Raw genomic sequence first — 13,998 nt, forward strand, 5'->3', positions numbered from 1 at the left:
TAATACCAGTGTTGGTAAGGGTGATGGGAAAATGAATACTCTCATACAGTGTTGGGAAAATAAATGGGGACAAATCTTCTGGAAGCCAACCCGTCAATGTGCTAATTTAAAACATGCCAACTCTTTGATCCGGAAATTCCAGTTCTGGAAATTTCTGCTAAGGACATAATTGTACAAACACATAAAGTTACATTCCATGGATATTCACTGAAGTACCGCTTAGTAGCAAAAATGTGGGAAAGCCAAATATTTCCCTCAAAAGGAGCTTGGTGAAAAACTTTGTCACCCATACAGTGGAATAATGAGGAGCTTTGTACAGGGTGAGAGGGTGCTGAGTGGAGTCAGGTGGAAAGATGTCTATCTACTATGAAGCTGACAAATAACAGCAGGTTACAGAGCAGTATGTATGCTATAATCACATTTATGCTTCCCCCCTTTCTAAGTATTTATTAAGTAATTGTTTGACACATTTAGGGGTCTCCTATGTGCAGGTGCTAAGCGAGGCCCTGTTAAATGTATTTGCGTACATTGAAAGAAGATCTGAAAGCTCTTTGGGTGATAGGATTGAACGATTTTTCCTATTTACAAAATTACTTGTATACGCTTTTTTCATTAGTTATATATTTTATAATCCATATTAAAAAGGAAAAGAAACACAGAACATCTTCGGCTACTCTTAAAAAAAATAAAAATAGAGGCATTTCCTTTTTCTCCACCTCCAAATTTCAACCCTTAAATTTTCATCTTAAGTTTTTAAAAAGTTAATTATTAAAGTTCTCTTCTGGTTTTTTTTCCGAAAGAGAAGACATTGTCTTTTATCCTGAATTGCTTTTGCTCCATAGCAAATAACGTTTGAGTGTCTCTAGTGTGAGTGAATATGCTAAGTTTTGGCATTGATACTACAAACATCTACAGTGTGGATTTGACAATATGACTCTAAATCATTTAAAGAGTGTTTAAGGAATGAAGTCATTTTAATATGAAAAACTCTTCAGGTGGTTTGGGCAAAGTAACTCTAGTGTACTTGACTTATCTAGTTTTAACTTTCCAGGGGGATTTGAATCTCAGGACAACAGTGATTAAACTATCAATGGGTCCTAACCTTTCTTATTTCATGGTTTATAGATCACAGAATATAATTGTTCTGCAATTAATGGTAGAAGTAGAACCTCTTTTTGTGGGGAGGGGAGAATGAGTAGAAGGGGAGGAGAAGGATATAGAGAAAAAAGGTAATATATTTTAGAATACATATATTTAGAATAGTCCTCACTGAGAATGAAAAAAAATCAGTCTTGATGTTCACGTCTCAATTTGAGATCTTCATATTTCGAAAAAGTTGAGCTTTTTATATTTTACATTTGCAGTCATTTAAAAACCTTACAACTTGTAATCAAGTTTATTTGTGGGCTTTGTAATATTATTTTGCTAAATCCTAAGTGGTTAACTTTATTGAATTGGGGCTGGAACATATGCTTTTAGATTTTTAAATTGAATTCTTGGCATCATATATGAACTATATTGTAAAAGAACTGTTTGGAGAAGAAACTGATCAAATATCTTTCTGTTTTAGAAGGGATACTGAAGATATGTTTAAGTCCGCTTTCGAGTTTGTTGAGACATATGACACCACTCTAAGTAGAAAGATGACAGACTTGAAGCTGGACAGAGCTAAGTGTGAGTTTCAGTTTTGCCATTTAGGAACTCTGTGGCCTTTTATGGGGCTAATCCTTCCTCGCCTTGCTGGTTGTGATTATTAAAAGATAATGTGTGTAAAGCTCCTGCTGCCTTGTCTAGTGAAATGTTCAGCAATACTAGTTCCTCCTGAGCTCTTACAGTTGAGATGGGGATTCCCTGAGTGTGTTGCCATTGTGTTTGTACGAGGGTGTCCTATAGCTCTCTCTGTATTTATACCCATGTGGGATCTGGTCTGGAGGTGGCTGGCTAGTGGCCACAGTGTTGTACATTGAAAGTTATGACAAGCTGAGAATTAGTCATCATTGCCATTGAACTTTTCAGTGTAATGGATGATTACCATATGTTTCTTTATGTTACTCTCTTTTAAAAAGCACTTTTCTAGGGATGGAGTGTAAATTGCAATGTAAAAATGTTAATCTTTGAAAACCCAGGCTCCTGTTATCAGCCACTTGAGTGTTATCAAATCTGCTAGAGGCTAACCAGATCCTATTAGGTAATCCTGCTCCCCTCTCCCCCCACACCCAAGAGCTTTGCCAGAAGACTGAGTGCTAGAGGTCCGGGCACTTTCAACTGAAGCTCATATGGCTGTCATTGCTTAAGATCTTCCTTGGGTTTTTGTAGAACGGGATGATGAGAAGACTTCCAGGTGCATGGATGGACTTATTAATAGTACCTGTCTCCACAGACTTGCGTCTCCCTCCTCCCTCTCCCCCCCATTTAAATCTTTCCAGTCTTTTAAGGCTCTGTGCATGCCCCACATTTCTCAGGATGCTTTCCGGACAGCTCTCAATTCCACTCGTGTACGTCTTTCTGTAGTAAACGTAGTAGCACAGGCACCACTGTCCTTGCCTTTTATATGTTAGTCGGAGATTATAGCTGACCCGAGGGCATCCCTCAGCCAGCCATGCCTTTAGCTCATACTTCTTTGTATCTTTTACCTGGATGTGACACAGAGCTTGGGTCACAGCTGCTGATTTTGTTTCTTCCTCTTTGCCTGGTCCAACACCGTCTGTCTTAGAAGAGTACTGTGTAAAGTTATCCACACAATGAATAGTCTTCTCTCCTTTAATTTTAATTAAAAACTAAGACAAAAAGGAACTTCAGAAATAATTTGTTTGATGTATGTCCTTCTTTCAATGTTTACTTTTCGTAGACATACATGTGGATTATATATGTTAAAATGATATGATATACTGTACTTTTTATTGTATAGTTTGCTGTTTTTACATACACACACCTATGGTGTATAATACTCATGTATGTATTTTACAATTGATTTCTAATGACTGCAAGTAATTCATATTCCAGGCTATAGGTATACCATAATGTTAAACTACTTATTATTGAATTTTAAATAACATTGCAATGAACATTCTCCTCCTATAGTTTTATTGAAGGACCTCCAGCAATTAAACTGTTAAAATCAACTTAACATACATAACATACATACATAATTTTGTAGAATCTGTTCATTTTAGGAGTATCTGAGTAATCCCTGTGGTCTGTGACTGTTCTAGGTATGGTGGGGTACACTCAGAAATAGGTATTAAAGGATTAAGGATAAAATAAAACATGTACACCAATAGAAAGTGATATTAGGTATTTAAACAGCCTATTTATTTAGATAAAATAGGCACTCAAGAATTTATGCAGACAACCTAAGTGTCCATTAGTAGATGAATGGATAAAGAAAATGTGGTATATATTTTAAAAGGAGAATAATATTTAGCCTTAAAAAAGACGGAAATCCTGTCATTTGCAACAACATGGATGAACCCAGAAAGACATTCTGCTAAGTGAAATAAGCCATACAGAGAGACACACTGCATGGTATCACTTATATGTAGAATCATGAAAAAGAAAAGAGAAGTTTAACTCATAGAAACAGAGTAGAAAAGTGGTTGACAGGGGCTGGGGGGTGGGGGAAATAGAGAGAGTTTGGTAAAAGGGTACAAACTTTCAGTTATAAGATAAAGTCTGAGGTTCTAATGTATAACATGGTGACTATTGTTGATAACACTCTATTGTACAATTCAAATTTGCTCAGAGAGTAGAATTTAATTGTGTTCAAAAAAAAAGAAAAAAGGTAAATGTATAAGATGATGGATTTGTTAATCAACTCAAGGGAAATCCTTTCACAATGTATATACATTATCTATCACATTGTACACTAGATATATCTTATAATTTTATTTATCAGTTATACTTCGGTAAAGCTGGAAAATAAAAAAAAGAACTTTAGGCAAGAAATGTACACAAATTAAAAACAAAAACCAGAGAGGGGTGTGGGTGTAGGTGTGTGTCCTAGGTGAATGCAGACTGTGACAAAACAATCCACCTGATTTAGCAAGTATGACACAACCTTACTGAAGGGGGTGAGGACCAAAGGCAACAACCTAAGTAACTTTGGAAAATGGTGTTTTGACCAGTAACTGTAAGGCTAAAGACAAAAGGAACTGTACAATTACACTGCATGCTAGTTGGTAAAGTTGTTTCTCATGGGAGTACAGGTTAACAATTCTGAAACGACATGTATTCAGGAGTCGAACAAATAAGTACATAGTTAGTGAATGGTGGGAGCTGGATTTCCCACTGGTGTAGAGAGAAGTCAGAGGTAAGCAAAGGCAGAAGGCTACAGTGAACGATGTGGTACTGGATTAGGGGCGGAAACATCAGTATGAATTTGTGTTAGCTTAATATTGATACAGAAATCATTACAGATGTGTGGTGCATACACCGGTTAGTGGTTAGTACATATATACATTTTCTAGATCTGTCCACTGAGAAGACTTGGAAGCAGTGACACCCCAGAAGCAACAACATACCCAGATCTTGGTTTCTAAATACAATTCTCCAACAAAAGTAACCAGGGCTCCTTGGAGAAATAGGTAATTATAGATCTAGAGCATCTCGTATTGAAAGAATATGAGGAAGTACTCAAAAACACAAAGAATGTAGGCATGTCAAAAGGACATGGGGGCCAACCTCAGAGAGCTCCTAATAGCCAAAGCTGGAATGATTTAAGCAACAAAATAAACAGTGTAGTACTGCGTTATAACCCAAAGTGTAAAATAAATATACATAAATTTATATAGGGTAGTCATCTGGTATAATCTCTTCATATAGAATAGTCACTGCGTTACACATTAGAACCTCAGACCTTATTCATCTTATAACTGAAAGTTTGTACCCTTTTACCAAACTCTCTATTTGCCCCACCCCCGAGCCCCTGTATAAATTCTTCCTTATAGAAGAATTCCAAATGATTTATGTAAATACTTACTCCTTCAGGAGCTGGTACTTAATATCCCCCACACCTTGAGTGAGTGACTCGCTTCTAAAGGATAGAGTATGGAAAGGCGTAAAGGTAAATTTACAGGGGAGAAACCTGACACACACTATCTTAACCAAATAATCAAGGTTGACATCAGGAAGTCATGCTGTTAGCATGTACCCTTAATATAATGTGATGAGAAGGGCACTTTGTATCTGGGGTCCCCCCACCAAAACCCATAACCTGAGACAAATCCCAATTCAGGGACATAATACAACATACCTGACCAGTATTCCTCAGAATTGTCAAGGTCATGAACAACTATAACAGATCAGAGGAGACTAAGGAGATAAGAGGATCCTGGATATGGATCCGGGAATGGAAAAAGGGCATTAGTGGAAAAACTGGTGAAACCCAAATAAAGTCTGGAATTCAGTTAATTTTTTAAAAAGAGACTAAAAACATCCCTCCCACCCCCAGCATTTAAGTATGAAAACATTCAAATATAAAGTTGAAAGAAATGTACAAGGAATACCCACATACCCACTACCTAGAATCTACAGTTTGGATTTTGTGATTTCTGCTTTGTTACATACCTATCCAGCTATCCACCTTATTTTAAAAAGCATTTCAAAGTAAGTTGCAAACATCACCACACATAACCCCCTCCCTGCTAAACACAAAACCAACACCTATTTAAAATGTAACTTCTGCCAAGGTTGCCGTGCTGTGCCTACCAGGCACTCAGAGTTGATGTTTTGGCTGTGGTTGTGCCCTGTTGAGCATAGAGGAGGACGAACAGCTGGAGAGGACGGAGGTTATGTTGGCACTTTCAGAGGTGATCGTGCTTGGCTGCAGTGAATCTGTGTTTGGGGGCCCTGGGCCATCGGGGGGCCTGTGAGTGTCCAGGAAATAGGAGCTCTTTTCCTGCTCCTCGTTTCCAGTCCCTCCGATGGCATTGACCAATGTAGGCAGCTTTTAAGATGGCCGGAAGGGGAGGCGGGTCTGGATGGGGACAGTGCTGAGTGCTCACATTGTAATGTATAGCGCCGGAACATTTATTTGGGGGGAGCGCAAGGCATCCCTCCCTACACCTTTCTTCCCTCCTCTCTGGTCCCCTGGGAAAATAAAAAGAGATTTTAGCTTGGGGGCTGGGGGTGTAGGAGGACTGATCAGCTCATCAATCAGGAGAGTGTAATTATGCAGAAAGGACAGAAATCACTCCCTGAAGGCCACAGACTTGGGGATTTGCCCAGAAGAGGACCTTACAGCTGCTAACAGTAGCCCTATTCAGCTTGGGTGCATAATGATTTTAAAACTAATCAGGAACCAAAGCCGGAGGCTGGGGACAAACACAAATATCTTGTTGACAGAGCAAACATCTAGATTTTGTCGGATAGGAAGTTGCTGAGGAAGGTCAGAGTGATGTAATGGTGTGCGCCAAGCTTTCATCCTTAAACAGATGGGCCCCCGAGGTACCATCTGCAGCACCCTGAGGCCCTTCGAAATCACTTCCTATAAAACAAATCGTCATAAGTCAGTACTGAGAAATGAGTGTGGAAGCCACATCTGAAGTAAAACTACACAAAGGAAGGAAATTTCCACTGGAGTTACCTGTTTCCTCTTCCTCCCTTGCCTTATAAATACACCTGAGACTTATTATTTTGGTCAGTTTTCTTGTTTAGTACTTGAGTATCGTTGCCTCCCCAAGTAGCCATCCAAAATAAACTTCCTTTTATCCTCTTCAGCTCAGAACTGCACTTTTTCCTACCTAAGCCAGTGTCAGCTGGATAATTTTCATAAACTGTCTTGCTATTTTGGGTTTTCTGTTTTGGTTGAGGAGGAAGTTGTATTTTTGTTTCTGGTTTTTTCTTTCATCAAAGGAGTATTTGTTCTGGGGAGGCAGGAGGAGGAGGGATGTTTCTCAGTCCAGATCAGAAGAAGAAAATATATGGCATCATATGTAAGTAGCTGATTATGAGTCTTAATTGGTGATGTTTTTAATGAAACATTTAATAAAATCCTTCAGAGCAGAAAACTGCTGTACTCATCTTTTGATTTATTTGACGGTTACTGGCACCTCTATGTGCCAGTAGATTCACAATGGACCATGTAGCCTCTGTTCTCAGGGAGAGACATGGTGAGAGGAAATGGCAAAGTGAAGTTTGCAGAGGTTAGAGGAGTCGGAGGAGGAGTGGTGAGGGGAGGAGGTGGTCACTTCCTGGAGGAGGTGATTCTTAGCTCCCTCTCAAGGGAGTATCTAGATGAGGTGTGGGCTGGGGGGACAGGACAGAGCTGAGGCGTGGAGTGTAAATAGTGTGAGTGTGTGGGAACAAAATGGGTAAATGTGGAGTGCAGGAGGGAGCTATAGGATTGGCAGATGGAAAAGTTGATTGGGAATAGCAGTGGAGAGGAAAGCCAGGGGAGGTGCATGTGGATGCGTTGGTGGGTAAGAAGCAGAGATAGGAAGTTGGGGTGTTTGCATATCAAGCTCACTGGCTTGGTTTTCTGGGTGAAATGGAGGAAAGGGCATTCGCTAGAGCAGGTTTGAGGAGAATGGTGATGAAAGTTTGAGATGGTTATTGAGGGCAATGGGGGAGGGGCTTTTGTTTTAGAATACTGCAGCCTTCCTGGGTAAAGTGCAGTGGCATCTCTGTGAGTGGTTTGACTTCTCTTTGGGGACTTTGGGCCTGGGGTTCAGGTGTGGGGAAGCTGAGTTGTAGTATGGATTTCCACGAGGTGGCATAAGAAGAAGTTTGCCGAGAATGGAAGGTGCTGGCGAGAGAGTTATGGGGGATCAATGGTGGGGTCCACACTGCTGGGGAATGAGGAAGGGGTACTCTTCATGGAGCGAGGGGACTGTGTGCACTATAAGGATGGAGGTGGTATTCGTCAAGCAAGAGCACTGCACTGTGCCCTCTGGCTCTAAGGGGTAGCCCTGGGAATGGCTACCCAGTCAGGAGTCAAGGATTAGAGGCTCAAGAGCAGTAATAGTGATAGAAACTGTGGTCACTTAACAATGGCTGTGTGCCAGGCACTGCTCTAAGGGCCTTGAACTGTTAATTCTACAGCAATTCTGTGCATAGTACTCTTATTATCATCCCCATTTATAGGTGAGGAAATAGCCTTCAGAGAGGTTAAGTAGCTGCTCACTTTGTTCCTAAATGATGGCATTCTAATTTGGGGTGTCCAAGCCCCGCCTCCCACCCCGTCCCTCACACCTATGCTCTTGTTTCTTTAGGAGCTGACCTTTGGCTGAAGAGAAAATTGTGAATTAAGTCCCTTCCCACTTTTATTATTGGTGAGTGAGGAGAAGTTACCAAAAATAGGTAGGTGACAACTGAGAATTTTAAATCTCAAAGAAGGATGAATTTTTACATGAGGTTGGAAGAGAAGTGGGCTCAGCCAACACCTCCCAGTGGAAAGAGGCCCTGTCAAAGGGGGCTAGAGAGAATGGGAAATTAGTGTTTAATGGATTTGGGAAAGTTCTAGAGCTAGATGGTGGTGATGGTTGTACAACAATGTGAATATACTTAATACCACTGAAGTGTACACTTAAAAATGGCTAAAATGGTAAATTTAATGTTGTTTGTATTGTACCACAATAAAAAATAAAACGGGGATGGAAGGGGAAAATGATAGTTGCTACCATTTACGAAAATTTTTCCTGGTAAAAAATGGACACATTAAGTATATGAATATATGGTGGGGATTTTGCTAAATACTTTATGTGTATTTTTCATCTAATGCTCCCTTTTAGAGTCAGGTAAACCCTGTTGTACTGATGAGGAATCTCAGGTTTGAAGAGATTTGGCAATTTGCCGAAGGTAATGCATCCAGAAAATGGTGAAGACTGGGCTTCACCAGAACCTCTCGACTCCAAAGCCTTTACCAGGAATCCCTAGGGAATTTAAATGGAAAGAAGTTTCCTGAGGCTGTGGTGAAGAGGGAGAGGGAGTGGTTTGTTGGTACAGGGAGGACCGAAGAGGCAAAGTGCTGGATGAGAAGAGGAGGGTGGAGGATGGGTGAGCAGCTGGGCCACAGGGATGAGATGTCACATGCAAGGACAGTCCTGTTGTGTCCAGATTGGGCATGAGCTGTGATGGAACTGGTGGAAAGTCCAAGTAACACTGACCTGGGGAGTCAAGGGCTCAGAAGGGGGTTGGGGGCTCCAGAGAAGCATAAGGGCCCAATGTGGGGGGTATCTGCCATCTTCAGACAGTCGTGTCAGTAGAAGATTCTTCCCATATTGGGACCCGCAGTGGGAGGAAGGGCTGGAAGTATGGACAGTGCAGAGAAGGGGCGTAGCCTGTACTCCCTTTATCATCTTCCACCTGAACTGCCTTCCTTCCGGCTGCTCATTAAGTCTGCAGTCCGAAGCCTGATACTGGAGTTAGGTGCGTGAATATGGGGAGGAGGTGGCTGTGAGCAAGAGGAACTGTTTTTCTAATGCTACCAGCAATCTGCCTTTGTAGCCCATCAGCAAACTGCAAACATTTTGCTGCAGGCTTTCTTTCTTTTTAGCAGAATGCTATAAAATATATATACGTATGAGGAAATAGATTTGACCTGGCTCCTCCCGAAGTTTTTGAGGTTGTGACCTAAAACTCCTAAGGTGTTTCCTGTCTTCAGTGTTGGCCAATGGCACTTTTGACTCCCGGCGGGAGATGAGGGCCTGTCTCAGATATTTGGATTTAGTGGGGTGTTTGTGAAGTGAGCTAAGCTGTTTATAAGGGAAGTGCTCTCTTGGGGAATCCTGTTATTATTTTACTTCACGTGTTGCCTTTGGATTCAGCACAATTCTTTTATTCTCCTGTTGGTAGTTTTAGATTCTGTAGTGAAAGGCAGGCTGCTCGAGCAATGCTTTCTGTGTAACAGTGGTGACCGTGGCCTGTGATTGTGATTATATAATAATTTTGAATAAATAAAGAGATGTCCTCGTGGAAGGACAGCCTGGGCACCAGCATCATTAGGGATTAATGCAGTTAAATTTTGCAGCTGTCAGATGCGCAGCCGCACCTCAGCTGTAACCTCCAGGTGTAAATGGACCTTCATCAGCATCATCAAAAAGTCGGTCCTGGGAGGACTCGGGGAGTGCAGCAGGATGCTATCCACCAAAAGTCGGGACCTTGTTCCTGGCTGTGCTATGTTTTACCCCCAGTAGCTGGCTGGCTCTATAGAGCTTTACAACAGCTCTGTTCAAGGAAAGGTAGAGAGTCTATATACTTGCTGGTGCCAAATTCCGATGAATCATTTAACTGTCTTCTTCTCTGCCCTTTTTCTCTGGTTAAGAAACATTTGAGGGCTAGGTAGAATAAGGCAAATGGAATTTACCTTGAAGCGAAAATAGGACTAAGATAATGATAACTAAGGTAGCCCTTAGTTTGGGGAAATAATAATGGCTAACATTAGAATGAGTGGCTATCTTTTGGGCCAACTGTCTTTCTGGTGTTATCTAATAGGCTCCTTGAGGACAGGATCTTGTCTTTCAGTCACCGCTATCTCTTCCAGCCAAGAGCAGTGCCTGGCATTGAGTAGGTGCTCCAATAATGAACTGATTGCAGATAAGGATTGTGAGCTACAGAGAGGTTCAATTGCCTGCCCAATGCCACACCATTAATAACTGAGATTCCTTGACAGTAGGGAGATGAGGAGAATGTAAAGCACAGAGAATAATGTCGTCAGTACCTCTTCATTGAACATATGATATGCTATGGCTTTAGAAGTTTCTTGAATTTTGCTAAAGTAGATTTCTCCATTAAAGATATTAATTTTATAAGTAATTTTATTAAAAATGAATATTATGATATGATTTTGATCAATATATATTGATCAAACATATATTGAATATTATGATATAATGATTTTGATCAATATTATGATATAATGATTTTATGATTATAATGTTATGAGGAATAAATGAGAAACAGAATAGTGCCGGTACTTTGTAAGTGCTATATTATGTGTTTGAAAAGTTGCCTTGAGTGTCATCTGTTTTTAAAAGGATGTTTGATTTTTACTTGGTTTTAATTTTGAAGTAAAGACAAAAACATTTTTTTAAACTATGGAGATTGTCTTCAAAGATAGACCTGAATAAGAAAATATAATTCAGAGATATAATAAGAAAGCCAAGTGGGAGGTCTCATTTTAGTAATAAGGATGTTATGTTATTATCTAAACAGTGCATGAATACAAAATATTTTATTAGCCAAACAACTAGAACCTATCATTTTAGCAGGAATTGTCCATAGAAGACCAAGAAAGTGTGTTACAAGAAAGTGCTATTGTTTAGCTCAGTAATCTAAACATTTTTGACATACCAATCCTATCAATAAAATACTTTTTGGTCATACCTGCAGTATTTGTACATTTATGAATTATAATCACATACTTGTTTACTAATAAGCTATTTGCATTATAAAATACACAAAAATAGAAATTAAAAAATGAGACGAATAAACATGATCAGACCTTCTAATATTTTCTTTCTATATCCAGGAGATCACCTCCACTCTCTTCTTGTGATCTGATTTACAAAGACTGAAAGTAATCTAGAAGAGAAAGCACATAGCGTTTTTTGGAGCAGGGTTTGCTAGTTCTTAGAATGGTATGTGGATGAGAAATTGACAGAGGTAAACTGTCAGGCAGATTGAGTGTAGGATGTTTTGGGGAGTAAATTAAAAAGCTATCCCTGACCATCTGCTTGAAAATGTTGGTGAGATGGTCACCAAATCACACTCCTACAGATTAAAGTGTCCCTGTTAGAATGGTCTGATCACTTCCTCATAACTGATTATTCTGGACATGCTGAAATAGAGGAAAAATATAGTTCACATACAAGGTATGCAATATTGCTTTTAAGTTTGAAAGGCATTTCAACTGTTTGAAAGAAATAGAACTGAATGGAGTAGTAAGAAAGTCAAATTAATTATTTGGACGTGAAAAGTGGAAATCAGATGAAATCACTGGAATTGACCGTGACAAGAGCTGTGGGTGGATAGAGGGATAGTGAAGAGGCGACTCTGATCGCAGCCTCCAGGAGAGATGAAGGTGTAGGCTTCTGAAGTCTCTGAAAGGCAGGAACAGAGTTTGGGGCACTTATTATTGCTGTTGTGGAATATTTGGTAGTAAATTAATCTTAGTTTCCTCACAGAGTAATGTTTTCTAAGATTGTGAAATACTTTTCCTGTTTCTGGATTTAAAAGATCACATGAAGGGAGATTGTCAAGTTAACACACTACTGTTGGCACACCTGCAGAGAGTCCTGTAGTAGCATTCCAAGGTAGAAGTCATCAGCCTAGAAACATCACTGCCCACCCCAGACCAACAGGTGGTAATGAATACGAATGAATTTGGGGTGATGGTTGAGGTAGACTGATCATCTACAGTCTTCTATCTCTGGGATTGAGTATAACTACTGTGATAGATTGGGAATCTCAGACAGATTTAGAATTCAAATTATTGCTTCTGGAAGAACCAGAAGCAGACTGGAGAAATCAATGATAGATTGCCCAAAGTTTTGTTTCCATTTGAGATTGCACAAATCTATGTACTTAGTACTGAACGGAAAGTGGAATTTGATAGCATTTCAACAGCAATGGCATTTTATTGATTATCCACAAATAAAGTACTTACGTGCTATTGCAGTGTTTTCTGCAGAGCATTTCACAACAGGAGAGGGAAAAGGTCTCTTCTAAAAATAGGTGGGCCAATTATTAAAGAACCAGAGGAAATAGCAAATATGGACCCTTGGTTGGTACCTTCCATTTCCTTAGGAACTTCCTTGGAGGATGGGATCAATGAGGTCCTCGTCTGTGGCAGCATTCAGCTCTGGAGAAGTTTTCTTACATGATAGATATCATATCATTCAGAGAACACTAGTAGTAAATATTTCTGTCCTTAATTTTCCATAAAAGAGGCTTAGTCACTCTCATAAATAGATGGTTGATGTGTTTGTGGCTTAGATGGGGGATCTGAGAAACTGTGATAGTTGGCAAATACTTAGAAGCAACAGAGATAGAATTAGAAACTGATAAAATAAGGATTTGGGGTTGCTGGGAGTCCTTGAGAAAAGTGACCTCACTGAAAGAGTGACTCAAGGAAAAGTTATACTGATTCCAGAAACATTACTCATTACGGGAATGCAACTGTGCCCTTCCTCACCCTTTGAATGAGAAGCCATGGGAGCGTCAATGGAAGGCCTGGTCTATGAAAGGGGGGCCCGTGAACCCTGCTCACTATTGATGGTATCATAAGGAAAGAGTTAATACTAACACATGGCTCTAGTGGACAGATTATAATCTGCCAATTCTGTTTCAAGGATGTGGGAAGGAAACGATATTTAGAACTGTGTGTTTATAGAAATGAATGAAAGCATTCAACATTTTTGTCTGAGGGACTTTTGGCGATCACTTGTTCACACTGGGTCTCCATTTCCTCATCTAAAGGTAAAAGAAAGGTTTATTGGAATAATGTCCTAAAGGCTCTTCTGGTTCTAAATGAGTATCTCCATTCTGAATAGATGAAAGTGGGAGGTGACATTTATTTAACACTATCTACAGTGTATGTTCCAGGTACATTATGTGCTACAGCTCATTTAATCCTCATTATTGCATTCACTCTATAAGTCAGACCCGGGAGGTAGGGATATCACGATTCCCATTTTACAAATGACAGTGAGTAGCACTGATACATGCACTCAGCTACTACTAGTAAGTGGTTGAGCTGAACATGTGACGACAAATGGTCAGAATAATAGTAACAGTGATTCATTTATGTTTTGAATGAAATGAAAACAAGTCAGTGTTTTGGGTGTTAGAATTGTTCTGTTTCCTCACAGGTTACTTAGAAGCAAAATAACATTTTCGAAGATAGAAAGGTATCAAATTCTACCCTGGAAGAGGAAAAACTCATTTTTGATATTATTAGAATTAGGGGGCAGTAAATGACACCCCGGTTTTCCTGTCCGTCTGAGTTCTGAACTGGGTCTGATAGAAACAGGAGAAAGAAGACGTCAGGAATTCAGATTG

The 13,998-nt window shown here is 39.9% G+C and overlaps 1 protein-coding gene across 4 annotated transcripts in view; it reads left to right on the top strand.

Annotated features, from left to right (window-relative positions):
- TANC1 (tetratricopeptide repeat, ankyrin repeat and coiled-coil containing 1) overlaps window positions 1-13,998 on the top strand; it is a 218,550-nt gene that overhangs the window by 19,835 nt on the left and 184,717 nt on the right. For 2 of the 4 annotated variants that reach the window (XM_081052234.1, XM_081052237.1), the window contains exon 2: window positions 8,211-8,298. The exons of the other annotated variants lie outside the window; for them this stretch is intronic. The gene's annotated coding sequence lies outside the window, so the exon portion shown is untranslated. The remainder of the gene's footprint in view (window positions 1-8,210; window positions 8,299-13,998) is intronic. 4 annotated transcript variants of the gene reach the window in all.

This window comes from Rhinolophus hipposideros (assembly GCF_964194185.1).
Source record: "Rhinolophus hipposideros genome assembly, chromosome: 6".
Taxonomy (NCBI): domain Eukaryota; kingdom Metazoa; phylum Chordata; class Mammalia; order Chiroptera; family Rhinolophidae; genus Rhinolophus; species Rhinolophus hipposideros.